General features: G+C 34.2%; 1 pseudogene; it reads left to right on the top strand.

Moving 5' to 3' along the window:
• Window positions 1–1,951: 1,951 nt before the first annotated feature.
• LOC140840668 (uncharacterized) lies at window positions 1,952–11,444 on the top strand (annotated as a pseudogene).
• The last annotated feature ends 1,532 nt before the right edge of the window (window positions 11,445–12,976 follow it).

The raw sequence follows: 12,976 nt of genomic DNA, 5'->3' as shown, positions 1-12,976 counted from the left end.
CCTAGACTTGTAGTGATGAAAAAAAACACTAGTTATGTAATGTGTAATTGGAATAAATTTTTACGTCGATCATGTGTTGTAGACTTTACATTTGATCTTGTATAATTAAGAAGCTTAACTTGTTATATGCTTAAATTCTTTGATATTATAAAAAAAAAAAATTATCAAAGTAGCATACATAATTGATCCAATTAGTCCCAATGATCGAAGAAGATGAGTTAGCACTGATAAAGATAAAAAATTGTATATTAATTAAATGTTTTATAATATAAATATATAGTTTTTGTTTTATTAAATGTTTAAATATTATATGTTTTATAATAAATTGTATAAAATATAAGTTGTTGTGTAATTATAAGTTTTTACTATTTTTTACAGGTTCGATAAAACAAGAATAAACTTGGCGTTGCAAATGAGAATAAGATGATTCTTGGACATGTAGAAAGTTGATTTTAATATCTACAATATGGGTGGCAAGCATTAGATAAAAATCTTCTCAGAAGTGGGATCAAATTAAGCAACAATTAAAGTTACCAAAGAAGTGGCAGTTTTACCATGCTTTAGTTTTGACCATATCTCTCAAATTACTTGGTCAAATGGTTAAAAAAGATACCACAATTCAAACAACTCAGATATCTACATGTTTGTTTTTATGTGGAGAAGAAAATTCAAATGAGAAGATTTTCAAAAGTGATGTGTATTAAAATATTAATTTCTTGGAAGACCAATGAAGACTTATGTGTAAAAAATAATATTTTATTTGTGATTGTCTCCCCAAATTTGGCTATAAATAGATGTGCATTGTAATGTATTGAGATATCCCTCATTTTATGAACAAACATTTGAGTTCATAATATTTCTCTCTTTGTTTTTCCTTTATTTCTTCATTTAAATATAATTAGCATGTTAAATTCATATTCAAAGTTTTACACTTTGAATAATGAGTAGCTAACTTCCTAAAGTTGAGATGAAAAAATGAAACTCTTGGAATGATAATAAAGTTACTAAAAGGTAAGAATCTATGTTTTATATTATTTAATCATTATTTATTGTTTAGGTTATATTTATTTCTTTAAGCATTTTTATATCCTACTTATAAGTGGGAGTTTTGATTTATTGTTGCTATATGTTACACTAAATTCTTGGAACCATTTAAATGTTAGTTTGGTATTACCAACCATTTAAAGTGGATGCCTTGATTTATTATATATGAATATATTATAATATTAAATTCTTGGAACCATTTAAATGTTTGTTTGGTTTTACCAACCATTTAAAGTGGGAACCTTGATTTACTATATATAAATATATCATAATATTAATTTCTTGGTATCATTTAAATGTTAGTTTTGTTTACCAACCATTTAAAGTGGGAACCTTGATTTAGTGTTTACAATATATATATAGCACAATAAATACTTTGACACATTTATAAATTTTGGTATATATTATATACTTATAAGATAATAATATATAACATAATATAAATATGATTATTTAATATATTGGAACCATTTTATTAAGTGGATTTCAATAATGTTCGTTAATGTTAACTTTATTAAAATACTAAGAGTGGATCCTTTAATCTCAACTACTTAATTAAAATTTGAACAATTAAAAATTACCAATTAAAGATTCAAACAACTAAAAAATAAAAATAAAAATAAAAAGACATTGTAGTGGACTTGTAATTACCTTAGCTTTCCTGTGGATACGATATTTGGACTCATCGAATTATACTACTTGTGGACAACCTGCTCTTGGGAGTGCAACAATCAAAGTCGCAACAAGTTTTTGACGCCGTTGCCGGGGAAGTATAATTTAATTTTGTTTATAGTTTATTTTTCTTTATTTGAATTTTTATTGCTTTTGTGTGTTTTTATTCTTTTGCATTTGCATTTTCATGAGCATTTGGTCACGTACACTTAGTGGCCCTTTATTTTTACAAAAAATGGCGGAAGAATCCATCCAAGAAAATGAAGATGAAATTCAATCTCAACATGATCATGATAGACGAAGAACACTTAGAGATCACATGAATCCTACACGTACTAGTGCACCTTCATGTCTAGTTTTCCCTTTAATGCATCTCATTTCAATTTTAAGCCTGGTATTATCCAATTTTTACCCAATTTTCATGGATTAGATTCTGAAAATCCATACATGAATTTACGAGAGTTTGAAGAAGTGTGCAACACATATAATGATCTAAATTGTAGCATGAACACAATTCGACTTAAGCTTTTTCCTTTTTCTTTAAATGATAAAGCTAAAACTTGGCTACAAAATCTTAGATCGGGATCCATTCGAACTTGGGATGAATTGCAACAAAAATTTTTGAAAAAGTTTTTTCCATCTCATAGAACAAATTCTTTCAAAAGGTAAATCATCACTTTCACTCAAAAACAAGGAGAAACTTTTTATCAGTGTTGGGATAGATACAAAGAATTGCTTAATCTTTGTCCACATCATGGTTTTGAAATTTGGAGAGTTGTTTCTCAATTTTATGAAGGCTTAACACCTAAAGACAAGCAAATGGTTGAATTTATATGTAATGGAACATTTGAAGATAAAGATCCAAATGAAGCAATTGAGTATCTCGATTCATTAGCTGAAAATGCTCAAAATTGGGACACTATAGGTACAATCGAACCATCAAACAAGATTCAATCTCCTACATCTGGTGGAGATATGTACACTCTCAAAGATGAACATGATCTTCAAGCTAGATTTACCTCTTTGGCAAGAAAAGTTGAGGCACTTGAATTGAAAAAGAATGGTCAATTAAAATCTGTTCAAGAAATTGCGTGTCACATCTGTGATTCAAGTGATCATTTTACATAAGATTGTCCCACTTTGCCCTTTTCTTAAAGAATGTCTCCATGAATAAGCCAATGTTTTGAACAATTTCAAAAGGCCAAATTTTGAACATGTTCTCAAAATTACAATCCAGGTTGGCGAAATCATCCAAATTTTAGTTTGAGGAATGATAATGCTGCACAATTTTCACAACCACATTTCCAAAATCAACAAAATTTTCAAAATTATGCACCTTATGTTCCTCCACCTAAAAGAAATTTGGAAGATACATTGAATTCTTTCATTGCAAAGCAAGAGTCTATCAATACTCAAACTGCTCAAACCATGACAGATTTGAAAGATACTCTTGTTAAATTTGAATCTGCACTTAATGTTCATGAAAAAAAGGTAAATTTCCTTCACAACCTCTGCATAATCCCAAGGATCATCATTCAGAAACTGGAGCTTCTGGAACTCAACCGATGGATCGGGTAAAATCTGTTATTACCCTTCGAAGTGGTAAGGTTGTGGAAAAATCCATTCTTGAACCTTGTGAAGATGATGATAAATCAACTCCAAAGGGTAAGGAAGTGGAACCCATAACTTGCGAAGAGGAGGTTCAACAGACAGTGTCACCATCATTCTCTCATGCATTGAAAAATACAAAAAAATAAAATTTGAATTCTGATATATATGATATTTTTAAACAAGTAAAAGTTAATATTCCTTTATTAGATGCAATAAAACAGGTACCATCATATGTCAAATTTTTGAAAGACTTGTGCACTGTGAAAAGAAAATTGAATGTGAAAAAGAAAGCATTTTTAGCCGAACAAGTAAGTGAAATCATTCAAAATAATAATACTTTGAAATACAAAAACCCTGGTTGTCCTACTATTTCATGTATTATTCGAGAACGAAAGATTAAAAAAGCCTTGTTTGATCTTGGAGCTAGTGTGAATTTACTTCCATATTCAGTTTATCAAGAACTCAATCTAGGCGAGTTAAAAACTACTTCGTTAACACTTTTACTTGCCGATAGATCTGTTAAGGTGCCAAGAGGTATGGTAGAAGACGTGTTGGTCCAATTTGATAACTTTGTATATCCTGTCGATTTCATAGTTTTAGATACATGACCTATCGAAGCTTGTAATGCAATTCCTGTAATTTTGGGTCGTCCGTTTTTAGCAACTTCTAATGCTCTAATAAATTGCAGGAATGGAATAATGAAATTTTCATTTGGTAACATGACCTTGGAGCTTAATGTTTTTAATCTTTGTAAGCAACCACATGACAAAGGAGATGAAAGTGAAGATGAAAATATTATTGAAACTCTTGTGGAAGAAAACATTCAAGAAGGGACTACTCGTGACCAATTAGATATTTGTTCAATTGATACTGTTAAAGAAAATATTGAAATTGATCTTGATGATTTTATCAGGTATCACTCATTACCAAGATCAGAGAAAGAATTTGATGCAAAATATGAGAACAAAGACGAACCACCCATATTGGAGTTAAAACCCTTGCCAGAAGAATTGAAGTATGCATTTCTTGGAGAAGATGAAACATATCCGGTGGTAATTTCTTCCAAACTAGAAAGCGATCAAGAAGGTAAATTAGTTGATATGCTTAAAAGACATAAAAATGCAATTGGTTGGACACTAAAAGATCTCAAGGGCATTAATCCACTAATTTGCACTCACAAAATTCACTTAGAAGAAAATGCAAAAACATCTCAACAACCACAAGGGAGATTAAATCCACACATGAAAGATGTTGTGAAAACTGAAGTTCTTAAACTAATTGATGTTGGGATTATCTACCCTATTTCTGATAGTAAGTGAGTAAGCCCAACAAAAGTAGTTCCAAAAAAATCTGGCATCACAGTGATAAAAATGAAAAAGGTGAATTGTTAACAAGTCGAGTCTCATCTAGTTGGCGGATGTATATTGATTATAGAAAATTAAATGACGCCACTAGAAAAGATCATTTTCCATTGCCATTTTTGGATCAAATTTTAGAAAGAGTAGCAGGTCATCCATACTACTGTTTTCTTGATCGATATTCAGGTTATTATCAAATTCCCATTGCACTCGAAGATCAAGATAAAACTACATTCACATGTCTTTTTGGAACATTTGCATTTAGAAGGATGCCATTTGGATTATGCAATGCCCCAGCAACATTTCAAAGATGTATGCTAAGCATTTTTTGCAACAAGGTTGAAAATTGTTTGAAAATTTTCATGGATGATTTAACTGTTTTTGGGAATACATTTGATAATTGTCTTGAAAATTTGGAAAAAGTTCTAAAAAGATGCGAGGAAAAAGGTCTTATTTTAAATTAGGAAAAATGTCATTACATGATTATTTCTGGGATTGTTCTGGGACATGTCGTGTCATCTCATGGAATTGAAGTTGATAAATCCAAAGTTGATGTCATTTCCAATTTACCCCCTCCAAAAATCATTAAAGAAATTCGCTCATTTTTGGGACATGCTGGATTTTATAGGAGGTTTATAAAGGACTTTAGTTCAATATCTAAACCCATTTGTAACCTCTTAACAAAAGACACTGCATTTGAGTGGACTCAAGAATGTCAAAATGCTTTTGATGAAATCATTCGACATTTAACATTAGCTCCTATCATGCAACCTCCTGATTGGTCTTTATGATTTGAAATCATGTGCGATGCGAGTGATTATGCAGTCGGTGCAGTACTGGGTCAAAGAAGAAACGGTAAGCCTTACGTGATATATTATGCAAGTAGAACTTTAAACAATGCTCAAATGAATTACTCCACAACTGAAAAAGAACTACTTGCTGTAATATTTGCATTAGATAAATTCCGTTCTTATTTGATTGGATCAACGACTATTGTGTTTACTGATCATTCTGCTATTAGATATTTGTTGACCAAACAGGATGCAAAGCCACGACTGATACGATGGATTTTGTTGCTCCAAGAATTTGACATTGTGATCAAAGATAAAAAAAGAAACCGAGAATGTCGTAGCCGATCATTTATCGAGACTAGTAACAGGATCATCTTGTGAAGTGACACCAATTAACGATAATTTTCCTGATGAACATCTATTTTCAATTACTACTACACCTTGGTTTGCTAATATAGTAAATTTTCTTGTGACAGGAAAAATGCCACCGCAATGGAGTTCCCAAGATAAGAGAAAATTTTTGAATGAGGTAAAAAAAATTTATTGGGATGATCCGTATTTGTTCAAGTACTGCCCAGATCAAATTTTTTGACGTTGCATACCCGACAATGAGGTAAGTAGTGTCATTAAATTTTGTCATTCAGAAGCATGCGGAGGACATTTTTCTTCAAAGAAAACGGCTGCAAAAATTTTGCAGTGTGGATTTTATTGGCCCACTTTGTTTAAAGACACCCACGAAATCTGCAAGATCTATTAAAATTGTCAAAAATTGGGTGCAATTTCAAAAAGAAACATGATGCCTTAGAATCCTATCATTGAAATTGAAATCTTTGCTGTTGGGGAATTGATTTTATGGGACCTTTTCCACCGTCGTTTGGATACTTGTATATTTTAGTTACAGTTTATTATGTTTCCAAATGGATAGAGGCAATTCCATGTCGAACAAATGATTATAAAATCGTCATCAAATTTTTGAAAGAAAATATTTTTAGTAGATTCGTAATTCCTCGAGCTATAATAAGTGATGGAGGAACTCACTTTGTTAATAAACCATTTGCTTCATTAATGAAAAAATATGGTATTACTCACAAAGTAACTACTCCTTATCATCATCAAACAAATGGACAAGTGGAATTAGCTAATAGGGAGATAAAGCAAATTTTGGAAAAAACTGTTAACTCAAATAGAAAAGATTGGTCTCTGCGACTTAATGATGCACTTTGGGTATATCGAACAGCTTTAAAACATCATTGAATATGTCTCCCTATAGGTTGGTTTACGGAAAATATTGTTTTTTTCCTGTGAAATTTGAACATAAAGCTTATTGGGCGATCAAAACTTTTAATTCAAGCATGGATGATTGCAACAAATTGCGCAAATTACAACTTAATAAACTTGATGAACTCATAAATGATGCGTATGAGAATTCAAGGATTTATAAAGCAAAAATTAAATCATTTCATGTTAAAACAATTCTTAGAAAATCTTTTGAGATTGGTAAAAAAGTTTTGTTTTATAATTCTCGACTTCACATATTCCCAAGAAAAATACGATCAAGATGGACAGGCCCATATGTTGTAAAGCATGTGTATCTGTAAGGCCCGAGAAATTTATCATGTTAATCCAAAATGATTTGACGATGATTATTCTAATCGGACACGATTTTTGGATAATTGACATGATTGAGGTTATACGAACTTGAATGAAGAAGCCGGGCGTCGTCGCATTGTGAGCCAAGATTTTTGGCAGAATATGTGGCGCTCGGGCGGTAGAAAAACACCGCCCAAGCGCCGGTGTTTATCGAATAATCGTTGCGGGCAGAAGAGTTGGCGATCCCACCACTGTCAGGCACTTCTGTCACAAGATTACTCGTCTAATACCTGCTATCTATTCATCAAGAAAACAAGCATATCAATTCATTCATTGCAAATATATCTGCAATAAAATAAATTATGTGATTTAGGGAAACTCGAGTCAAACCTCACTCGAGTTGTGCAATCCTAACTCAACATGAAATTATACCTTTCGTTTGCAGTTTTGATCTTGAATACAGACTCTGTCAATCCCTCAATCTGGCAATGGCAATATCAATAATATCATATCATTATACCGCTATATCAATATACCGCTCAAATCGATACCAATCTGATTAATAATTCGAATCAACGGTATAACCGCCCAATCCCGATATCCCGGTCAATACAACACCACTAGATACAATAACCTAACTCATAACCATCAAAAATTACAAACAATAACTCCAAAAATCTGCACTGCCCTCATTCGAACAACATGCTGAATTTTTCAAACCAATTCATACAATGTCCGTTCTTCGATCCGGTTTCGATTACATGATCATTGTTATTTCAAGAACACATAATATCAGTCAAATTATGATTCCTCCAATACATAAATTTCAAAACATGTCAGAAATCAATGAAACTTACATCCTTTGGAAGCTTTTGCCAAGAAAAGCACGGAACTAGGCTCAGATCAAAAATCAGACGGCCAGATCTTGCATAATAAATTTTTTGAAATGAAAAAGAGCTTGAGGGGAAAGCTCTCGGTTGCCTTGCTGCTGAAATTTCTGAATTGTGTAATGAAATGGGAAAGAATCACACGTACAAATCAAATTGCATGGCTAGAGACATGTGTCAACTTTTCCATAATTGCACTTTAGTCCCTCAACTTTCCACTATTTGCAATTTGGTCCCTCAATAATTACGAAAGTGCCATCAAATTTAATTCAAATCTTTTTCCACTTAATTACCAAATTGCCATCAAATTTAATTCAAGTAGTTTTCCACTTATTTACAAAAATGCCATCAATAATATTTTCTTTTCGGGGTCTCGTACAATTGATAACATCTCGGGCCTTACAATTCTCCCCCTCTGAGACATGATTTCGTCCCCGAAATCACAAGCAATCCATTTTTTTTATATACAGATAATCATATTATATCTCAAATCAGATATAAGAAGGAGATGTACATAAACCACCATAACTTCATATCCACAAAATCACTCATGATAGAATCAATCTCAGAACAATGGCTATACAACATCCGTATATACCCATCAATAGTTCTTAATAACTCAATCTCGGCTTCAAATACCGACAGTCATCACCTGACGTTGGCATATTTCATATCAACTTCCGAGCTATTTTCATTTTTTTTTCCGAATCAGTTTCATTTTCCTCATCAGATTTCTAATCCTATCAGATTCAGTTTCAAGTATCATTGATATATAAATCACCATACAACGGAGATTAACAGTTCTCACTGTACAACATCTCAAATGATGTCATCTTAATACTCATCTGATAGCTCTCGCTGTACGAAAATTTATAAATGACAATCAATCCTGTCAACTAGTGCTAAAATCCAGCACTACAGTTCCTGGATATCTTCCAACATTAAGATAGTTCGTTCCGACTATCTTTCAATCTATAATTCATAGATGAAAAATCATGCTTAATATTCTGCCAAAAGTACAAAATTGAACGAAAATCACAGTCTGACATAGTCAACTTTGGCATTCAATACAATCTAACCTCTGTTTCTGACATAAATCCCCATCATCTGGTCATGTCTGTACCTCCTCCTGTATAATATAACATGTACAGATTTTAACAATCGTTCAATCACAATCACTATCTTGGCAAGATTGCAGTAGTGTCATCACACAATCCATAGAAATGTACTCTCATTTCTATTTAGAAATCAAGATCATTAATCTAAAAGTTTCTATCTTTCTGTCTTCATCTATCAGCGATTTAGACATTTCAATACAAATTTCGACATAACTGATTTCATCTGTTTATATCAAAACGAAATGAAGGGACACTTCTCTCAGTGACGTTTGCTCTGCCGAGCACCAGACTTACCTTTAATCATTTCAGAATATGTTTCTGTCTTCTAAACAATCCAATGGTTTTGCTGTTCAAATCAGTTATCTGATGAAAGTAAAAGGATTAGTGGCTGATGACTCTGAGAGGACATCGAAATTTAAGGTGTTCAATGCAAAGAACACGATGCCAATCAAACCCAAATTGGACATAACTCCTACTCAGTTTGTGCGAATCAAACAGGAAATTGGGACTCAGTTAGCTACTCCCAAATCAGTTAAGAAAGCCAAAACGTTGGCTCAGCTGAAGGTTGCCAAAAGGAAATTGGTATTGAGTGCATCAGAGTCAGAGAAGACTCCATCTCCTCAGATAGCGAAGAAGCCAAGAACTCAAAGGGTTAAAACAACTTCTGAGGTATCCATTCCTATAGATGCAATGATTTCCTTAACTGATCAGCAGCCTATAGAAGCAGTTCCTCTGCAGATCATTTCACAAGCTGCTTCAGTTGGTACTAAAAAGGAATCAGTTAGGACTCAAGCTCCTGTTATTCAAATATATCGACCTATTGGTGTAGCACATGCCAGACCCAAAGGCATAAAATTTGTAGAGCAGGTGGAATCTACTCGAACAGGACTGGAAATTCCTCATATCATGAGTACTGATAAAGGGAAAGGGAAATTGATTGTAGAGCCCAGACCCTCCAACCCAATTCAGACTCAAATTGACCTTGTTTGGGCAAAGGTGAACAGTTTTGCTGCTTCAAAGATTATATCCTATGATGCTTGGGTGGCCTTTCGTACTGAGGTTTTTGCCAAGCAATTGAAGAAGAAGTCCGAGCTGAGCAAATTCATCAAGCTGGAGGCCTTTGTTCTCCGAACAGTCAAAGCTGCCTCTATTGCTCAAGCTATGGAGAGGAAGAGTTACTTATTTGATCAGATGAGAGCGAAAAAGTTGGCTCAAATTGTTGCCAAGCTAAAAACCAACTACTTGCCTACTGGCCCTACTGTCTACGCTGATCAAGCTGTAATTACTCAGCTAGACACTGATCTTATAGGGCTACTATCTCAAATCAAGTTTTGGGAATTGAATCAAGAATTGGTTCTCTATCAAGGAAACTCGGATGATGACAACGAGGAAACACTTGAAGAAGCATCCTCTGACAAGACAGAACCATCATCAGCTTTAGTTCTTGTTCCAACTGAAGAGCCAGTTTCTGATAAGCCTCTTTCACCGCCAGTTGAACAACAACTGTATACTGAAGTTGAGCTTTATTTCGCTCATATTGATGAAGTGATTCAAGCTGTGGTGGAGGAATCTCATTTAAGTGAACCCGTTTCTGACAAAGTTGATCACTCTGCTGATCAAACTAATCCAGAGGTCACTATTTCTTCAGAAGAAACTGTTCAACCAGATCCATCTGCTGATCAGGTCATACCAACTGATGTGCCAGTCGATTCAATTAATCACCCTTTAGAAGCACCAGTTCAGGTTATGTCACCATCTACTGAACAGAATCCTTCCTCAGCACCTCGGGATCAAGAAGAAATCCCTGCTGCTGATAATTCAGTTCGAGATGCTGCTGAAACGATTTCAACTGATCAAACATTGATCATTTCTGAACTTACTACAAGTGAACCAAGAACTTCTCGACAATCTCATCCTCCATCTTCAGCAGATTTTGATCTCATTTTTGAAGAAGTCCAACATATGTAGGACAGTATGAGTCAAATAATTACTGCCATTTCCAAGATTCAAAATACGCAATTATCGCACAGTCTGAAGTTGGACGATAATCAGGAGTCTTTAAAAAGACTGAAGGATATACAATCTGCTGTTACCGCTCTTTCATTTGCAGTTGGTGATATTCAGAAGAATAGAGGCATTATTTCAAGTCTGACTGCCACTCAAAATTCTATTAGCCAACGGGTTGACAGTGTGGAATCTCTTATGACTCGAAAAATTGAACTACTGCAAGTCACAATTTCTACTGCTATTGAAAGCATGTCATCCTCTGTCAAGCTCCTTTCTACTGACGTTCGAAAGCTATGTTTCAAGATGGAGCTGTTTGACAAAAAGGGGGAAGAGATCAAGGAGATATTAGAACAGCAGAAGAAATAATAAGAGCAGTATCTACTGTATTTATCTGAAGAAATGAGAATTCAGCTGATTCAGTTTATTCGACATCTTATTTTATCTACTGTGAATTCAATCTAGTGTCACTTTCTATAGTTTTGTCAAACACCATAAAGGGGGAAATTGTTGGAAACGAAATTCCGGCGTTTGACAAAAGATTGACCAACTGATTCTAGCAACTGAATTGGACCAACTGATTCACGCAACTGAACACGTCATCAGTCAACTGATCGCTTCAACTAAAGTCTATTCCATCGTCAAATGATCTTTACCAGCTGATCTCTCAGCTGTACACGTCATCAGTTGAAAGCGACAACCGACAAATAGTACAGTCACCTGTGAACTGGTAGTGGCTCGCCGCATTTCAGAAATGAACAGTGTACTATTGTCAGGATATATTGACGTGGCAATCAACGGTTAGAATATTCAAATATCTTTAATGTTACCGTTGAGAGGGAAGCCTATAAATAGTCGAAGGCAGCAGCTGAAGAAAGAATCGCATTCTCAGTTATCTTACTTGCTGTTACGCTGCAAAAATATCCGCTCACATTCAGAAATCAAAGCTCACGCTTATCAGTTATATCAGTAGTATTCAAGACTACGTTCTAGAGCTTTCATAGCACTTTGTAATCGATTGATAGATTTTATAAGTTGTGCTAAGATCAGTTACGATCTTTAAAAGTGTTGTATACTAAGAGTTTCAGTATTGGCAAAGTGATAAGTCCAAACTGAAGTGGGTCAGTACACTGTTTTGTATTTGATCAAAGTCTTTTAGTGAATATCATATCTTCGTGATAGAAGGGGTGACGTAGGAGTTATTCAAGTCTCCGAACATCCAGAAACAAACTGTGTTGTTATTACTTTCAGTTATCATTTTCAGTTAGATACTCTATCTTTCAGTCAGTTAGTTTTCCGCAACTGTATAGTCGGTTTAAATGATTGTTATTGACCGACGGGATATTTAGATTCAGTTTGTAACACAACTGAAATCTGTTTGTCGAAGAATATTTTAAATTGAGCAGTGTTTATTCAACCCCTTCCCTTCTAAACAATCTTCACCCGATTCACCGATCCTTTCACGATGGTTTCAGCATGCATTCTTTCCATGTTTTCCGTCGTGTTATAAATGTGTTTCCCCATGCGTTCTCTGAAAGTTTGAGCGCCAGTGAATTCTGAAATGTTTTCACAGGACATTCGTTTGACTAAGTCAGACACGTTGTTGAGTTCTCATTGCAGAGTCTCAATCTGAAATTCCAAGTTGAATGTATCTGATTCTGGGGAGGGAGTTCGCTCAAGCATGCGTTGCTGAAACTCAATGAGACGAGAGTTCGTCTGAGTTAGAACAGGATGAGAGGTAGTCAATGCAGTAGAAACAAGATTAGTGTCCACCAAAGCAGTAGAAGAACTAGGGTCTGCTGAGCTTTCTTCTGGAAGTGTGGAGACAGTAGGTTCAGCAGCAACCAGTGGAAGAACAATTTCTTCAGTGGGAACGGCCAAGTCAGAGGCCAAAATTTCTT

The sequence above is a fragment of the Primulina eburnea genome, chromosome 9, assembly GCF_022965805.1.
Source record: "Primulina eburnea isolate SZY01 chromosome 9, ASM2296580v1, whole genome shotgun sequence".
Lineage (NCBI taxonomy): Eukaryota > Viridiplantae > Streptophyta > Magnoliopsida > Lamiales > Gesneriaceae > Primulina > Primulina eburnea.
Note: the sequence above shows the minus strand (reverse complement) of the source record. Positions and strands in the feature narration are given on the sequence as shown.